We start from the raw sequence: 18,803 nt of genomic DNA, 5'->3' as shown, positions 1-18,803 counted from the left end.
TTGCAGATCCGACATTTTCAAATAGCCGACGTATAGGTTTAAACTAAAGCGCTCATGTGGCCTATAGTCGCTTCTTTTGGGCTTGTTTTCATAGACCCCGGTTGCTTATTTCTCTCACAAAACCTGGCAACGCAGATCGTTGCGCTGCGCTCCCTCTACACTGAGAAGCTTCATCTCCAAATAGGATGAGCGTCGGCTTTTGTGGAAGAAGCAGGGACTGCGATCAGTAGAGCCACGAATGGTTCTGGGTTCGGAGAGCTCCCTCCCTCGCCACTGTAGTTCTGGGACACACGCTTTGCTTTCCACGCACAGTTCGCCTGCTTCGGGAGTTTAAATGTAAAAAAGCGTTTTGGGTTTCGTCTTTGCGTGGATTTCCGATGGATATTCCTTGTTGAAGGAGGTGTGATCCGATCACACGGTATGTAACAAGAAAAGGGTTCAACAAAAGTAGCGCTCGTATTGTTATTTTGAGATGAGCTCCGTTTGAACTGCTTTTTGAGGGCGATATCTCATGGATTACTAACAGATCGCGACCCGCACGACCACTTAACAGCATATCCATTCATGAGCTTAAGGTAAGGGTTCTTTGTTTATGTCTAACTTTACAGTATAACTGTCTTTCTCCTCCAGCCCAGAGGGCTTGTTTTCCTCCAGCAGCATTAGGCTGCTAGAACGACAAGTGCACCAGCCTCCTTCCCACTTGGACTGAGTCTTGATCAACTCCAGCTGATTTTTAAGGCAGTGGCTCTCAAACTTTTCCTTGCCAAGGACCCCCAAATTGATACATACCACCCCACACGGACCCCCATTTGAAAAGATATGCCAGGGATCCCCAAAATAGACAATTGTTTAAGGCTATGGCAGGCAGCAGTGATTCATTCCGAACCATTTTAATTTCAAGGAACACAATTTGATAGGCATTAGGCTACGGACCCCCATTTAATGGCATTTGTATCTCTGGGACCTCAATATGCACTGTCAAAATCAATGTTAATCTAACTCTGAGAGTGTACAAATGGAACCGTTAGGGTCCATTTGGTTCCATTTGTACTCTCTCGGAGTTAACACAGACCCATACGGGTCCATTTGGTTCCTGACTATCAATCCTTTGACTGGGGACCCCCTGAAGGACCCCCTGGGGTCCCCGGACCCCACTTTGAGAACCACTGATTTTAAGGCATTTGACAACTTATGAAGAAACGGAGAGCGTTTCATTGATAGATGTTATTTAAAAGTGTGTTTGAATCACCAACGGACGCCCTCAAACAGACAACAATCGCTGCTAATCCCTTTTATTTAGCCTATGGGTTATGAATATGATTAGGGAGAAGTGCCACTCACTAAGTAGCTATGTGGACTACTAAATCTAAATATTAATACCAAAGAAAATGATGAATAAAACGAATGAATAAACGCAGAAACTCGAACACAATGTTAGAGGAGATGACAGTATCCAAATATCGTATGTTTGTGTGGCAACTTGGAGGGATAGCAGCATTTAGTCCCCTTCCCTGGCCCTCCAACCAGCTAGGGTGCTTTCTGTGTCATGGACATTGTCACGGGGAAAATACAACGGACGAGATCTAAGTTAAACACCAGACTTTTATAGGTGTTCAACTTAGATGTTTTATTCATTACTAAAATGATTTAATTTCAATATAACCTGAACATGATATAGCCTAAAGGAAACATCAAAGCTGTTGGAACAGTGTTGGAACATTTATACACACACACACACACACACACACACACACACACACACACACACACACACACACACACACACACACACACATTTCTATATATATAATTTTGGTGGTGTAACATCATGTTTACAGTGTGCACTCTCATTTCTTCATATGTGCATGTGCAGAAACAGAATACTGCACTGTTTGTAAAGGCTCATATTGAGAGTTCCATTCTCTTGCCTGTCTAGGATGCTTCACTAATAATGTGGGGCTACAAGAGCCATAGGGTGATCACTCACTGTCATAACTGTTGCTTTAGCCACCAAAAACTCACCAAAGGCTTGTTATGATGGCAACTTGTATTAGACATTGGAATTGTCATTGAATCAAAAATGCTGTCTTGTGTTTTTTATTTTATAAGCTGGTATAAAGAAGCCTCACAAACCACATCCAGTAGCCTAACTGCCAACACCCATCCTCTCCTCCTCTCCTCTCCTCTCCTCTCCTCTCCTCTCCTCTCCTCTCCTCAACCCCCCTCTCCTCTCCTCAACCCCCCTCTCCTCTCCTCTTCCTCTCCCAGAATCTAATGGAGGCATTGATTTCAGGGCTAGAGAAATGATTCATAGGCCCCAAATGTCGGTAATAGATTAAATGAGTCCAAGGTTTGTGCTGATGATAGAATTGAGCAAATTGAGCATTGAATGCCTCCAGGAAAATATGCCTCTCATATCAGCTGATTTTCAGCAGCAGCACACGTGGTGTTTTGGGAGCATGGCTCTCTTGTACCAAACCCTTATTGAAGCGAAAGAGAGATTGGTCTCACGCAACTACAATGTAGGAGTAGTACTTTAACTGAGAGTGTACAGGTTCATTTTTACACTCTCACAGTGAAATTAACACTCAGGAATTTGCCATATTTATGGTTGGAAAGGGAGTAGTCATTTAATCCATTTGTCATGAAATCATTGGAAATATTTGATATTGCTGCTGCTGTTATTGTATCCATGGCCTTGTGGTTTTTTTTCATAGTAGACATAGTACAATGTTGGACATTACACATTCATTGCCAAACCTGGCTGTTTTAGTGTTTTCCCTTTTATGCCCAATTTATGCTTCGTTTGTACGACAGATCATAAATCAAGCATAACTCTGCCTCCAATAATATAGCTTCAAGGCACCCAAATGTCCCGAAGCCATTTTTCAAGATGCTGCACCTGCTGTAAATCCCAGCACGCTCCTCCCATGAGCCTGCTACACCACAAAACCAGAGTGCTAATCCTGCACACTGACACATTGTGCATTGACATGTTTGTGGTGTTAACATGTGAATTACAGCATGATTACCTTTTTGTGACAAGAGAACCCAACTGTTTCTTCTCCTGGAGCGGGAGAACAGAGCGGAGGGAACATTGTGACAGAGTCACTGCTGCTTCTATTTGGAGCAATGCTCTGTGGAGCGTTTGATCCGTAGGATCCCCCAACAATAGCAATGGGGTCGCCATTGTGTGTGACCGATCTGGATTTGTCACACTGTGTGTGTGTGTGTGTGTGTGTGTGTGTGTGTGTGTGTGTGTGTGTGTGTGTGAGATGGAGAGAGAGAGAGACATACTGACTGACCGACACACACACACACACACACACACACACACACACACACACACACACACACACACACACACACACACACACACACACACACACACACACACACACACACACACACACACGGAGGGGGGGGGTATTTACCTTTGCCAGTCAAGGACAGTTGCAGATGCTGTCTGAATAACTCTGAATAATTGATAAACTGCTTTGCTTAGTGTTCAAATGAATTGGCCTTCCATTATACAAAGTGAGGCCAGCCAGTTGCTGTTAACCATTGGTCCTCATTCAGTCAATGTCAATACACAACGTACAATAACGTATTTATGCATATTTTATGAGTGCCATGTTTTATTGATGGGCATCCTTGGTGTGTGGGACAGTGTTTTTTAAAACAATTGGAGTGTGTGAGAGGATACAATCCCTCTCACTTGACTTGTATGTGATTTATTTATGCTTAACTCATTTTCCAGAACCCACAATTAATCTCTAAATTGATTGTGCCTCGATAAAGAGGAATGAAAAAAAAACATTTTATTACATTTTAGCGAGGAGTCGTATGGTAACATAAATGGAAATAGAAAGGATAATCACATCTCCGCTTACACACATTTAATACAAATACAGGTTGTCATAATCATAAGAGCTTGTGTGTTTAGTCTGTATACTGTGGGGAAATGCTCTATTGTGGATAATATAGGACATTTCATTTTATGTTTGTCTTGAGCTTGTTTGCCTCTTTGAAGTCTGTCAGAAGATACAGACATCCTCCTCAGTATGAGTCAATGCAAGAGGTGAAACGCAGAGAGAGGGAAAATAGATATTTTTACCCTGTTACAAATTACACAATGGCCTCTGTAAGCATTGTTTTTCTACCTTTTCACTGCCTCCCTAGGATCTCTGGCATTAATTTTCAGACGTTTTAGCCCGACCCTCATATTTTACTCATGCTGTAAATCTTCCTGTAAGAAAACGCAATGGATCATATTATAGACAGGTCGTGAGTTGAGGCAGGATTGATATGAGATGACACAGCCCCAGGTTAACACAACATTTCCCACACGTTCACCTTGTGTACCATAGATCTGGCACTAAGTGCTGTGTCAAAATGGCAGTGTACGTGATTACCCCCCCCCCCCCCCCCAAATCCAGGTTTAAACATGTTGCCCACTGATTATGGGACCTGATTAATGGAGTCCAATATGCTATAGGGGCCTGTTGTACGTATGTGACCGTGTGGTATGATCCAGTGTTTTCTGCTCACACCACGCCTCATTGAAAGTGTAATCACTTGTTCAAATGTGTTCCAGTGCAACAACAACACACACACACACACACACACACACACACACACACACACACACACACACACACACACACACACACACACACACACACACACACACACACACACACACACACACACACACACACACACACACTCAGTTTAACTTTGTAAAACGGCTGCCTTTTCCCACTTAGCCCCTAAACCCCCCGGCTCCCTATAAATTATATCCATTGAATCAACTGCCCATGTGTAAAATCCCCTCTCTTCATATTTGTTATATTAACATAATTGATTGAGCGCGTTGTGTGTGCCAAGACAGCCAGAGGCACTCAGGACCAAGCGAGGCTTATTTTGGGCATGGCGCCGCAAGTTGATGGCAGAGATGGCGGCGTGTCTGTTGGTGTGTTGGCTGTTGGTGCTTGGCAAGGCTTTGTTGTTGGAAATGAAGTGAATTAGAAAGTGATGGTCAGCCCTTCTTGGAGGAGGGGGGGTTGAGTGGCCACACAGTGCAGGTGTGACATACTAAATCTCAAACCGAAAATCTATTCCCAAGATCCCAGAAATATTTGTAATATTAAATTAGCATCAACATCATGATTGACCTAATGATATGATGTAATGGCGATATATGTGCATGTTGAGATTATGTGTTAAAAAATACACATCCATTTTACACTCAAAATGTAATTAACACTCAGGATTTTACTTGAATGGCAATGAAGTTAATTAAAGCAGTATGTGTGTGTGTGTGTGTGTGTGTGTGTGTGGGGGGGGGGGGGGGCTAGTGTAACTGAATGAAGTGAATGAGGCACTCATTCACCTGAAGATAGAAAGGACGGTACCTATAATGTACTAACATCATACCCTGGTTCCCATCCATTTCCCCATGGCTGTGCCTTTACAGGTGTTAGGACTCACAGAGCTAGCCACATTGTGCTAAGTCTCATTAAGAGGTGCTGTGTGTGTGGTTGTTACTGCCTGTTGTCCTGTGGTTTATTTCTGTGGTTGGATAGCTTGCTGCCTGCCTGGTGCTCGACATGAGGAGGCATGTGTCAGTGGATGGATGTGAGGTATCTGGAGAACTCTAACCCGCCTCTTCATCTGCCCTTCAATCTCCTCTTCCGGCCTGGTGGACCATAACACTGTCTGTCTGTATCTGTATCTGTGCGTGTGTGTGTGTGTGTGTGTGTGTGTGTGCACGTGGCCTGTGGCATAGCGTGTTGCGTGTCTCGGGCAGTTTCCTGTCTTCCGTGCTGTGGTTTGTGCTTTGTGGCACAGAGCCGCACCTCACAGAGGGTGGCTAATGGCGGGGGGGTTAGAATGTGTACTGTGTGTGAGAGTGTGCACTCTGTGATTGTGTGTGTGTGTGTGTGTGTGTGTGTGTGTGTGTGTGTGTGTGTGTGTGTGTGTGGCATGGTTGGGGTGCATCTGTCCCCTCCACCCTTCTCCCCAGGCCCCAGCGATTGGCAGCGCATCTCTCATCTATTAATCATAGAGAGAGCTTGCTCTCTCATACCGTTGCCATAGTTTCAGGACCTGAGACAGTGTTGGGGTGCCTGGCTGCCTAGAGAGAGGAAGAGTGAAGAGGAGACAAGGAAAGAGGAGAGGAGAGGAGAGGAGAGGGGAGGGGAGGGGGGTATCTGGAGAATATGAGGTGAGAGAGGGAAAGGAGGAACAATTGAAAGAGATCCGAGGGAGAAAGCGGATGGAGGGATAGAAAAGATCAAAAGCCGGATTTATACCTTGTTGCAATAGATAGAATCTACAAGCTCATAACGCTTCGCACTGAGGCACGTTATGAGCTTGTAGATCGGATATTTTCGGTGTGCAACACCGGTGCACAACACCGGCACACAATGAAGTATATTATCAAGCCCTTTACACCCGCTCTCCCCATGGCTGAGTGTGCTTCAGGAACCAAAATGGATTCCATTTTTATCTCAGCAGTGAACCCTCTTTCCGCCCTCTCTCTCTCTCTCTCTGCATGCACACGTCTTTCTTTCCGCACATATGTCTTTTCTGTTCGTCTCTCTCCAGTGTTTGCTCTCTCTTCCCCTCTCACGTGCGCTTCCTCTCGCTCTTTCAGAAGAGAATAGAACCATATTTTCACAGTAGGCATCATCTTTGTGTGTGTGAATCTTGTGCTTGTGCCATTTAGAGAGGCTAGTGGGTTACAATACATTGAATAGTGGTTATTTCCTCTCACATCATCACAATGGAGATTTTTTTTTCTCTCCAGTGAGCAGAGAAAGAAGATGTGCTTGGGGGGGGGGGGGGGTCTTCTGTTATACGCACAATTGGAGTTTTTGATGGTAAATCATGCAGAATTATTCACCGATGTATTACTATATGAAAAATGTTGGTGAATCATCAGGAAATTCTCTCTCTCTCTCTCTTTCAGTGTGCTTCCCACTTCCCCTCCTCTTTTTGCCCATTCTCTCTCAGTAAGAGTATTGAACGCGCTCTGGCTAATTTGTAAACATTCATCTGTTGTGGCTGCAGGCCTCACCCCTCCCATATGGCCTCGTAATCTCCTCTGGTTCCCTCACTGGCTAAACGTAGTGTTATGTGCTTGTATTATCACTCTGTCTCTTTACATTATGCCCTGCTAGTGCATTATTTCCAATGGGAGCTGTTGGACGGGGAGAAAGCAGTCGGCCCTTAATCATGGGATTCTCAGCACACACAGGACTGCTATTTTCTCATGTGTCCACGCACACGCACGCACACACACAGTTTTTTTTTTCTCTTTCATGTGAGCTACACCAAAGAAGAATAAAGAGGACATTGCCATAGTGCAGAGCGGTGAGAGCCAGTGGGCAGAAACCCAAGACTATAGCTGATTGTATATCCCACAGCGTAATTCTCCCTTCATCATCTATGACCTCTCTGCTGGGGAATTACCATTTGGTCCAGACCACGGGATAGCAGGACAAAGGAGGAGGCGAGACGGTGTGTTTGCTCTTTGTGCCGATGGCAGTGAGGTGCTTTTGCGGCTTTGAAGTGGTAGGATTGACATCATAGCTGTTGCATTCTCAGGTGCGGCAGGTGAATCAGGGGAGGATGGGGGAAAGCTATGTGTGTGTGTGTGTGTGTGTGTGTGTGTGTGTGTGTGTGTGAGCCAGTCGTCAGTAGAGAAATGCCATCGTGTGTAAGGTGATCTGCGTGCTTGTGGCAGAGCAGCAGTCCTCCTCTCCCAGAGGCTATAACCTCACTGGTCAATGTGGAACCGAACAGGGAGCCTCTTCTTCCCAAACCCCACACCGCTGGCCCTGCCTAGGTTTGGTGGCTCGGCTCCCATTACAGGGCCAAACAGGGCTTACTCATTATAACACGTCTCCTCCTGAATTTCCTTCTTAACTGATCATTTTTTTTATCTGGAAACAAACAGTTAGGATTGGCTCGGCTCGGGCAGAGCAGCACACAGTCAGCCTCTATCTAAACATTCCGATTTGGCCCTGGTCCTGGTAACCTCTGTGTCATCCTCCCACAGAAAGTGGAGGTTGATATCCTAGACAGCAGGTAATTTGTAAGAACTCATCCTTAGCTCATCTAACATACCACTGATGACAGATTATTTGTAATTGGCCCAGGGCCATTATTAATTACTTCCAGCAAAGGAATCCAGTACTGCCTTAGGTTAGCGGTATCAGGTAGCATTTTAAAGCTTTACCACATGAAATCAGCGACAAGCATCTAATGCCAATCTCATGTGGTGATACGCTGACGCGAAATGTGAGACTTAATCAGGATTTTTACCATATGAAAACAATCAGAGTAATTAAGACACACTGGAGTGGTGGATATTAGTAGTTAATAACTGAAACCTAAAGGAGGCAGACCGACATCCTTTAGATTACCTTCAGGATGTCTCCTCAGAAATGTAGAATAATACCTCTGATAGCAACGTGTGCGCCATGGGTTTTTCCCTCAAGCGGCCTGTTAAGAAATAGCCCTCTCCCGGTCACAGTGGCTGGCGGAATACAAGCGATTCCCCCGAGAGTCCTTTCAGAATCCAATCAGCCAGAACTGGGAACAATATTACCTCTGTGTGTGTGTGTGTGTATACATTTATTACATAGCTAATGAACAAATTGCAGCCATGTGGCATGGTCTGGTTGTGGGGCTGGTAAAGGAGGAGACATGCACGCTTACACAGACACAGACACACAGACACAAACACACACACACACACACACACACACACACACACACACACACACACACACACACACACACACACACACACACACACACACACACACACACACACACACACACACACACACACACACACACACACACTGTCTCCGACCACCTCTATATGCCATCTTCCCCTCACCATTTCAACGTACACACACACACACACACACACACACACACACACACACACACACACACACACACACACACACACGGCCACAAGGCCCCCAGTGTTCTTGGCCTGTCTGTCCGTCAGCTCATGCGGAGCGCTGGGCTGGGACCACTTATCATCACTCTGCTCAGGGGAGGCCACACAATAGCCCACTCACGTTCCCCCTACACACACACACACACACACACACACACACACACACCCACACACAATTCAGTCAGTGCAGCGCAGAGCAGAGCGAGACTGGGTTCAGTGGCTGCCGCTCTTGGCCTGATTAAATATATAGTGTCACGGCAGGCAGCTGACACTCTGGGAGGCAGGGAGCCAGCCAGACAGAGGCAGGGAGACACCCAGAGAAGGAGGACCAGTAGAAGAACGCCACCACGGGTGACAGTTTGGCAGGAGTGACCAACGAGGGAGCAAGCATAGAGAGGCAGACGGATGGATATGAGAGATCATACTAGTCATGGAAGATAGGATGGAGGGGCGTAATCAGGATGTCTTACAGTAACTTTATTGCATACGTTGTTTAGGATGGGTGGGCTACCCATCCTAGTGAGAAGACACAGGGTAGGGTTTCTGTTTTTTTGGGCGTGTACAAAATGTGACGACCGAATTTGTTACACATGAAATCAAATCTGTCTACCTGTGTCCCTTTTGTGCCCGTATATGGAGATCCCTGATGTCATTAGTATATGCCCATACCCTGTATATTGGCATGCCCATATATGGGTGTATTGGTTGGATCGGCGGTTCTGGACAACCGCATCCGAACGATTCGGCGGCAGGCGGGCATAAGTTTGTCATCGGTCGGTCCCATATATGCACATGACCATATATTTATAGGCATGGGGCATAGCGGTTGCCGGTCGGATCTGTAGCTTTGATCAACCGGATCAGGGTTTGTTTATGGTTATGTCGGTGTTAGAGTGACGTGGCCGTGGAGGCCGGGCGGCCCTCCTAGTAGCCAATTTTAATATATGATTAGGTGTCTCCCCAGGATCCAAACTTACAAAATACATTATTATTTAACCACAAACTGATTTATAAGCTCACATTGTGTCACAGTGCGACACATTGTGAGCTTATAGATCGGCTATTTTCAAATTTTTGAAAATGGCAACAAAAACTAAATTGTAGTATATATTAGATAGATATTTACTTGTGACCCATGAAAATGGGTCCACTGCCCAACCCTATGTCAAAGCATACAGGCAGAGCGGCATTCTTCTTGCAGGGGTCCAGTAATGTGATATGCATTCCTCTTTAAGTTATGCGTTCAATGCATACAAGGTTGTATCCTTCCACGATCCTCCTTTAATCTGAGCAAATGCCACACGTTCTATAGGCAGGCATGTAATCAGACAGGCTGGCAGGGCTCTGAGGCAGGAAAAGAGGAATTACACCACCATGCATATATGATATGTTCATTCAACCACTGATATCCTGAGAATGTTCACCGCATGCTGCCTTCATCCATCATAGTCTAATGCAGCGTCTTTCCCTTTGTGCGTGTAACAAGCATTTTAAACAATTGATGTATGCGTGATTGCCGCGTATGTGTGAGAGTGTGTGTGCTCGTGTGCCTGTGTGTCAGGTTGAATGAATGTCTGTTTGCACAGTATACCTCCAAACAAGTGTGTGTGTGTGTGTGTGTGTGTTTTTTTATAAACGAGCAGCATGGTGTGATTGGGCGGTAAAGCATCTGCATGCTGAAACTCGATGCCTTTTGATCATCTCATCTGGGACCTGTTTCATCTGTTTGGATTGATAAGTTCTCCACGTTTGTTTCCACTGGGATCTGTTTCATTTCACCCGAATAACCAACAAATCGTGTGTTTATTGATTTGTGGTATTATGTGGCAATTGAACCTTGATTATTTAATTGGGTTTGGAGTTTGCCAGTGAGGAAGCATGGCCGTCTGCCCAGCTCCTCTATAATGATGATGAGAATTGGAGCAAGCCCCGACGAAACCTGGCCAGACATCATCACAGAGAATTACACATCGATATCGTTGGAAGAGATTGATGCATCATGCCTTTCAGTCTTACTTACACAAGACCATATGCAGGTGCAAGTGTCTCTCCACTTAAGCAGGCAGTTCATTAGGAAAACTTGACCATGGGCAATTCATTAGCGTCCGTCTTCAGTTTCTCTCTCTATATGTGTATGTGTGCGTGCATGTGAATACGTGTGAGCTAACACTTGGTGCTTGCTTTAGGTCTAGTAATGTTAGCTAGCTTGGTAACCAGATAGGAACAGAAGACACAGGGTGAGACTATCCAGGCTCTCTGTGGTTAAGCCGTTAATGATTTACGCGAGGTCCTCAGGTCTCAGTATTCATGAACATGGCTCCATCTCTTCTTTTTGCTCATCTTTCTCTTGTCTTTTCTGATTCTCTTAGTTGCTCAAAATGACCTGCTTTTTTCCTGTATTATTTACACACCTCTCAGATTTGTGGTTACCATGGCACCCACTCTTGCCTTTTTTTATTTTGTTTCATTTTCCTCTTACGATTATTTACACTGAAATTCATTGATGCTTTTGCTGAGCTTCTGATGATAATAACATTGATCATTAGTTGTTGGCACGTTTGAGCTTGGGATACCGTTATATGCTCATGCTTCTGCTGAATAAAGCCAGCCTATAAACCCAGGCATGCGGTTTCTCTGAATGGCAGCTTTTTTTTTTTAGTCTAGAGACTCAACGGCCCCCGTAGGCTCCCATCCCGGCTTTGAGATGTTAAGTTACAGTATGTTACATCACTACACACACCGACAAGAGAGAAAATAGAAAACAAGGAAAGGAGGTAAGATACGTCTTTTGAGACGCGGCCGTGACCTAGATAAGATTCGGGTGGGGGGGTAAGTGGGGTTGGGGTGATTCCAGTGGTGTAGGTCCATTGTTGTCATTCAGATTCTACCTGACTTTGATCTCCATCTTTCCCCCTGTGGCGTGCTGGATTTGTGTCTTGGTGCCGCCCTGCTGAGGAGTCCAGGGGCCGGCTGAATTCCCTGGGCAGACTGGTTGATGGTTGTAGTCTCTCTATCTAGAACAAACAGGGTTTCATGCAGCCAGCCTGATAAGACGGGACGTGGTTGTGTGTTCACAGTGGCGCCTCTGCGGCAGTCATTTGTTTCACACATTAACAGGTGACGGGTTTTGTCTTTGCGTGTGTGTTTGCTTATGACCGAAGCATTTTGTAAATGAATGGTTAAAGATAACAGGAGAGATTTGGACATGGCTATTTTATATCATTACCACGTTGTAAAGAATGAGGATGTGGTTTCAAGTTATTGGATTATATACGTGTGAATTGCTGCCTGACAGACTCTGACACATACGAGGGCAAACATACACAACCTCTCTCTCTCACACACACTCATACACACACACACACACACACACACACACACACACACACACACACACACACACACACACACACACACACACACACACACACACACACACACACACACACACACACGTGCACAAAGCCAATAAACCATGGTCTCTCTCGAGCCAATAAACCTGTGACAGCTGAGCAATTAAGTGACAGGTTTGAAATACGTCTTGTATTAGAATCCAGTACATAACTGGGATGCTTCCTTTTTATGGCCACACATGCCTTTACTAGTATATATATTACTGTCTAGCATACATTGACCTTTGATAGAAGCTAGAATAAAGATATACCAAGGATTCCTCTGTGATGTCACAACTAAACGTCATCTAGCGGAAGTGCTTCAGACTCATGATTCAACTGAACTGAGGCACAAAAACAACAACCGTTAATGTGTTAATGAGTCACTTCAACACTTTTTCAGTTGAATATATGTCATTAGGGCGTCTGGATGCCACAGGGGTAAAGCACCTGCTCACCACTGTGGAGATAGGAGTTTGATTCCTCCGGCTTGGCTATGCGCTCCAACGAACACAACTGGACGTTTTCTCGGGTGGGAAGCCAGCAGGGGAGGGTGATCTCTGTCAATGCACCAGGGTTGCCACGGTGTCTGGTGTAACCGGTGTTACACGGTGTGTGGACATGCACCGATTATGTTACTTGCCCAACACTGTTTAAATTTTTTATTATATTTAATATTTTTTAGAAATAAAATCCATTTAGTTCATTCTCGTGTGGCAACCACGTTCTTTTAACATACTAAGCGTGTTACTTAGTCAGATGACGGACCGTACAATTAAACTGCATAGAAATGTCTGCTCCATCTCTGATGGAGTGATTGGGTTTCTGTTTCACCTACTGTGGGCTGCTCACAGCGCCAGTCACAGCGCGGATTGGAGTAATTCCATCAGTCACAGCGGAGTTATTTCACTTACCACGTTATGAGAGTAGTGGGAGAAAGAAAGCTATAAAGTTTGCTTGACAACAGCTTATTTGTACTCTGTACGAGCTCATACCTCGAGTGCTTTATTCAATTCTGTAGACAAATGTGCTCTCAACCAATCTTGATGTTTACTTCCTGTTTGTGTCTGGCTGGGCTGCACACCCTAGAAAGGAGGAGGAGACATGTGGTTGTCTACAACCTCCCATGACCAACAGTAAGGGTTGGCAGTGACAGGGACGATAGTATATACATGGGGGAATTGACATAATGACGAATGTCATTTTTACAAACACTTGATGAAAGGGTTGTGCAGTGAAGTACAAATGGACCCCATACAGGCTACATGTATGATTGCTTGTGTGATGGCTCACTGTCCTATCCTTGGTATCTTTTCTAGGGTAGAAGGAGATGTGGTGTTTCAGCCGTCCCAGCAGTAGGTGTAGGCCCTTACGCATGAAGCCTTGTGGAGAAATTAACAGACAGCTATTTCAGGACCCCCCTTTAGCATTGTATCTATACTCTACATCTCCTTCGGAGGCTAGCCTCACCTCTCACCTCTTTACATTGAAATATATCATTGTGGAACTTGGCGCTACACTGACTGATTGTATAAGAGAAACTGGACCTTAGGGGTTTAGATAGAGACATTTTCATTTCCACTTGTACAGTAGCATCTCTGTCCTGCCTACCTGGCTTCAATTACCTAGGGACCCACTCATTTCTTACCTCCCACCGCCGGCATAATAATTATGTGACTTTCTGTTTGAGTGCCCTTGTTGCCTCTCCCACCCTGGAGGCAGGCAGATAGCTATTACTGCACACGGTGAGTTCCATGCTTATATCATTGGGCTAATTGCAATAATAAATACTGCTGGGATGTGAACTGACTATAGCTCTCAATATTGAATAAACTCGAGTTGGAGCCCACAAGATTTGAATTTTATTAATGGGTTGCTTTGTTTTGTTTGTTTTGTTTATTTGTTCGGAAATGATTTGGCTGACGCAAGAGCCAAAGTGAGGTGAATTGTTTTATCATTCACCTCACTATAGATGGTGATCGAATAGATTTTAAGCCTGGGTTTTTCAGTGTGAACCAATTATTATAATGGTGCACATTTTTATGTCTCAGGGTAAAATTTTACTGTATAGTCACAGTGTATACCAGGACCCAGGACAGGCTCATAGACATAATCGCAAGTAGTCCAATCACATGAATCAAGAATCAAGTGTCCTATTCTGATCTGACCAAGCAACATCCTTGTCCACTTTTCCCCACTAATTCTTTGTGCCACAGTATTGAGATTAAATAAAGATTGCGGTCTGGGGAGATATTGATTCCTAGCAGCTGGAATGTTAACGGACTCTCGTGAGCTTTTTATAGCCATTAGCAATGGTTATTCATTCCCCGGGATGCATCGTGTTACATCGGGGAGGCTATTGAGCGAACGGTGAGATCGTAATCAATAGAAGCATTAATACTGTTTTTGTCCTGCGTGTCTTTCCTCTCTCTCTGGACCAAATAACCCCAGTGTTCCAACGAACTTAAAAAAATCCTTCACGGTGTGAGGTCAGCTGATGGAGAACATTACGATAGAGCATCATGTGATTTGGTCACAAGAGCATTAAAACCCAAAAACAAACAGCGGGACAGTTAGTCATAAGAACAGCTTGCTGACTACAGTTAGGCCTGCCATATGCTTCAGGTAAACAGAGCTAAAAGAAGATACGTATTATTCACCACGGGAAGTAATGAGAGTCTGAAAGGAGCGGAAAAGGAGAGAAGAGGCTTCAGTTACCCTTTTAACTGATAGCTATCTCTCAAATGGACACAGGGAGGAGTGCACCTGTATCTCAGTCATTTGTGTAGGAGGACAAACGGCGCATTTTATTACCTTGGATGATGATGGAACTTTATCCACCCCCATTAAGGGTTCAGCGGTGGAGTTTGACTAACAAATATTCATGCATGCATCAGAGATAACAAGCTTTAGACAAGCTTTTATGGTGCTGGGGAACTGTTAGACAGACATTCTAGATGGCTAAGTGCACCTATTCCCTCACATGCACGCGAGCACACACACAAATGCATATGAATGCAATGCATATCAGTGAGCATGCACACAAATGTGTATGTGTGCATTCAACAACATGGAGGCACCCTCTGTCACACGCATGCACGCACACACTCACACACGCACGTTTGCATGCACACATACGCACAAACACGCACACACACACACGGCATTGAGGTATGCCATGCTATGGGTTGGGCTGGGTGTGCATCCATCCCTGGTATTTAATAGGGCTTTGGGCTGGGTGCTGTAGATCATGTATCAGCTGGTTGGACATGTGCATTGGGTCAGATAACCCAGTGGTCAGATGAGGGCCTGATCTCTGATAAGGCTGAAAAGTCGGACTCGGGTGTTCTTTGTTTTTTTGAAGGCTTCAGATGACCGGAGGAGAGTTTTCCCCGGGCATTGGACGCCGTGACACTGCCATGGTGACATCCATAGTGTAAAGGTATATTATGGTGTTTTGGAATCACCCGGCTAAAGTCAACTAGACCTGTCAGAATTATTACATAATCGCCTAATCAAAATTTTTGGAGATAATCGCAATTATTAGTCGTCATAATTGGGCGGCACCTGTCAGTGGGGAGTGTTGGGCGGGAGGAGTAGGACGAAGGCTCTACGTCCTCCCGGTGGGGGCTCCTCACTGGCAGGTGAGTCGGTAGCATACAACAGCAGTGACAACAACACAGAAATGTCTGCGTAATGACTAAATTGGGGAGGAAAAAAAATAGTTTCCATGTTGAAACATTTTCATATAATTTCTAACATTTTCAAAAACAGTGGAAATAGCAGATCTACAAGCTCACAACATGTTACAATGTGATGCCTTGTGAGCTTGCAAATCGGCTATTTCCGCGATATATATTTTCAAATATTTGAAAGTATATTAAAGTTATTAAATATGTCAGTCATTTCTTGGTATATTATTAAAGTTATTTGACATATCTGCCCTGTGAAGCTTTTGTTTGAGAAGCTTAGAAAGCCAGACAGAAATGTCATTTTTATGTTACGATGTTTGGAAAAACGATTATTTGTATGACAATTAATTGCCAAGTAAAATGTCATGATCGTGACAGCCCTAGTCAGACTACTTATCCATGACTCCAAGGGAGCCCAAACTGTGGCGACTTAATGCTTAGAATACATTATCTTCACTTGACTTTTCTCTAAAACGCTTCAGGGAGCGTTGAAATGATGCATGATGGGACAAGAACAGAACACTGAATAATGTACCGCTGATTTCTGATGATTTAAATTGCTTTCCATTTTAGTGCATTATGTGGGAGAGTGCATTCAGACCAGGCATGATAAATAAATGTGATTTCTGCCAGGATGAGCATTGTGAATATGCTACGCGATATGAGAACATTCTGTCAAAGCAAGCGTGAATGGATCTGATTGCAGGGTGTAGCCTACACTGGGCTATTGTTTTCTGTATCAAAAGGCGCCTGCTATTTATGTAACAACTGCATATGATCGGAGTAACATTATTCCCCAACGTGAATAGAACAAATTGGAACACTGGGTGTCCTTTGCACTAGTTACAAACCTTCATACCAGAACCGCCACCTCCCCTGCTACATGACTCCCATTGCTGAGCCATAGATCTGACTCTAGGATGGTCTGTATAACATAAACACCTCCTCCTAGTTTAACCCGGCAAGGAACATGATTCCATTCAGATGTTATACAAAACGAAAGATTGGTGTAGTCCTGTCCGATTGTGTTTCTGCCCACCCACCCTGTGGGCAATGAACGTAAGGTGCACTACAATGGGCCATTCAACAAATCCAACCCCCCCCCCTTCCCTCCAGTCCCAAACAGATCGAATGCATAGATAAGACAAATGAACTCGCCTCGGATGCTAGGCCAAATCGCATGATATTTCCTCCTCTCCGTTTCAGTCGATTGTGGCTGTCTCGAATGCAGCGGTTGACCGTTGCATTTGTATAGAAATTCATTGTGTAGAAAACAGACCTAGGAGGAAGATCTCTACCTTCTCTCTTCCCACACTGTATGTACATATTTATATTTGGCAAAAGCGGTCATCTGTTACTATGTTAAACATGTTGACCTGCGCACGTTGTCGTGCACTCTAACGTCCTCATGAGGAGGCAGATAAAAAGGAAGAAAAATATAAAACAGGAATTACAAGACATGTTGTTTTAGCCGTTCTTTTTCCTTTTATGCAACATTCCAGCCCTGAGGAGGAGGGCTGAATTCAAAGAGATACTTCTGCCTTTGGTGGAGGGGAGCTTGGCCTCTCAAAGTGCACAGTATGGTGCTGCTCAGAGTCAGTGATTGTGTGTTTGTTTATGTGTGTGCAATGTATGCATGTGTGCACGCACGTGCATGCATTTCCGTGTGAAAGTTTGCGCTTTGTGTAATGTTTCTCTGTGTGCATGCCCACCCCGCTGTGAGCTTGTGTGTACTTAGGTGTGTGTGTGTGTGTTTGTGTTTGTACGTGCACGCGGGGAGCGAGTTTCCTTGCCTCTCCGTCTACCCCCTATAAGGTCAATATTCCTTCCTGCACGCGGAAAAGCAGAGGCGAGTATAGAAACAGTGGAGTGGAGCAGGGAGGACTGGGGCAGACAAACCCACACACAAACCCTCCTTTGTACCCCCATCAATAACATGGCTCCATGAAGGACAGCCCTGGGCCACTGAGGATCTGTCAAGGTACCTCATTGAGCAGAAGGAAGTGAGTTGTTCATATGGTAATAGTTCTCGGAGCGGGTTCCCTTCAAAGCCAGTTTGTTTTAGTGAAAGTAGTAGCCCACTCACTGTGGGACACTGGATGGAATGTGACAGGGCGCAGCGCTGTTTAGGTACTGTTGCTTAATTGACCCTCAGAAGAGAGAGAGAGAGAGAGCAAGTACATGGAGGGAGGGCAGGAAGGGACACGGAAGAGTTTGACGCAGAGAGACTGAGACATGGGGCAGAAGAAACAGTAAGGAAGAAATTGCAAGAAAGACAGAAATGGGAGGAAAGATATGCAGTTCATTATGGTAGAGGCAGCTCAAGCCACACAGATTATATATGCTTAATCCATTCAATCCGGGAATGTGTCATTTTAGATGTCTTTGGCTATTGAAAAATAGCAGATCTAAGTGACACGCTACAAGCTGGTAGATCTGCTATTTTTTTGTAGTTGAAAAATTGTGAAAATTGGTGCATTCTACAAATGTCTTCTAAATCCTAACAGTTTTTTTTGGAAAAAAAACGTATGTTGCTATAATATCAGTGGTTCTCAAACTCATGTCAAGGACCACCCAAAATGATATGTATTTGTGCACGGACCCCCCCATCTCAAAATATTTTGTTCCAGGGACCCCCAGAAGCAAAACATGAGTTAAAACATTATATTTATATACATATTCAAAGATTTGCGCACATTTTCACCATTTATTATATTTATATATATATATTCA

At 44.5% G+C, this 18,803-nt stretch overlaps 1 protein-coding gene across 2 annotated transcripts in view; it reads left to right on the top strand.

Moving 5' to 3' along the window:
- Positions 1–209: 209 nt before the first annotated feature.
- The window catches only part of sema6a (sema domain, transmembrane domain (TM), and cytoplasmic domain, (semaphorin) 6A), a 128,039-nt gene continuing 109,445 nt past the window's right edge, over positions 210–18,803 (top strand). For both annotated transcript variants that reach the window (XM_080433069.1, XM_080433068.1), the window contains exon 1: positions 210–575. The gene's annotated coding sequence lies outside the window, so the exon portion shown is untranslated. The remainder of the gene's footprint in view (positions 576–18,803) is intronic.

Source organism: Gymnoscopelus braueri (assembly GCF_963280865.1).
Source record: "Gymnoscopelus braueri genome assembly, chromosome: 7".
In the NCBI taxonomy this organism is placed as follows: domain Eukaryota; kingdom Metazoa; phylum Chordata; class Actinopteri; order Myctophiformes; family Myctophidae; genus Gymnoscopelus; species Gymnoscopelus braueri.
This window is presented reverse-complemented; position numbering and strand designations above follow the sequence as displayed.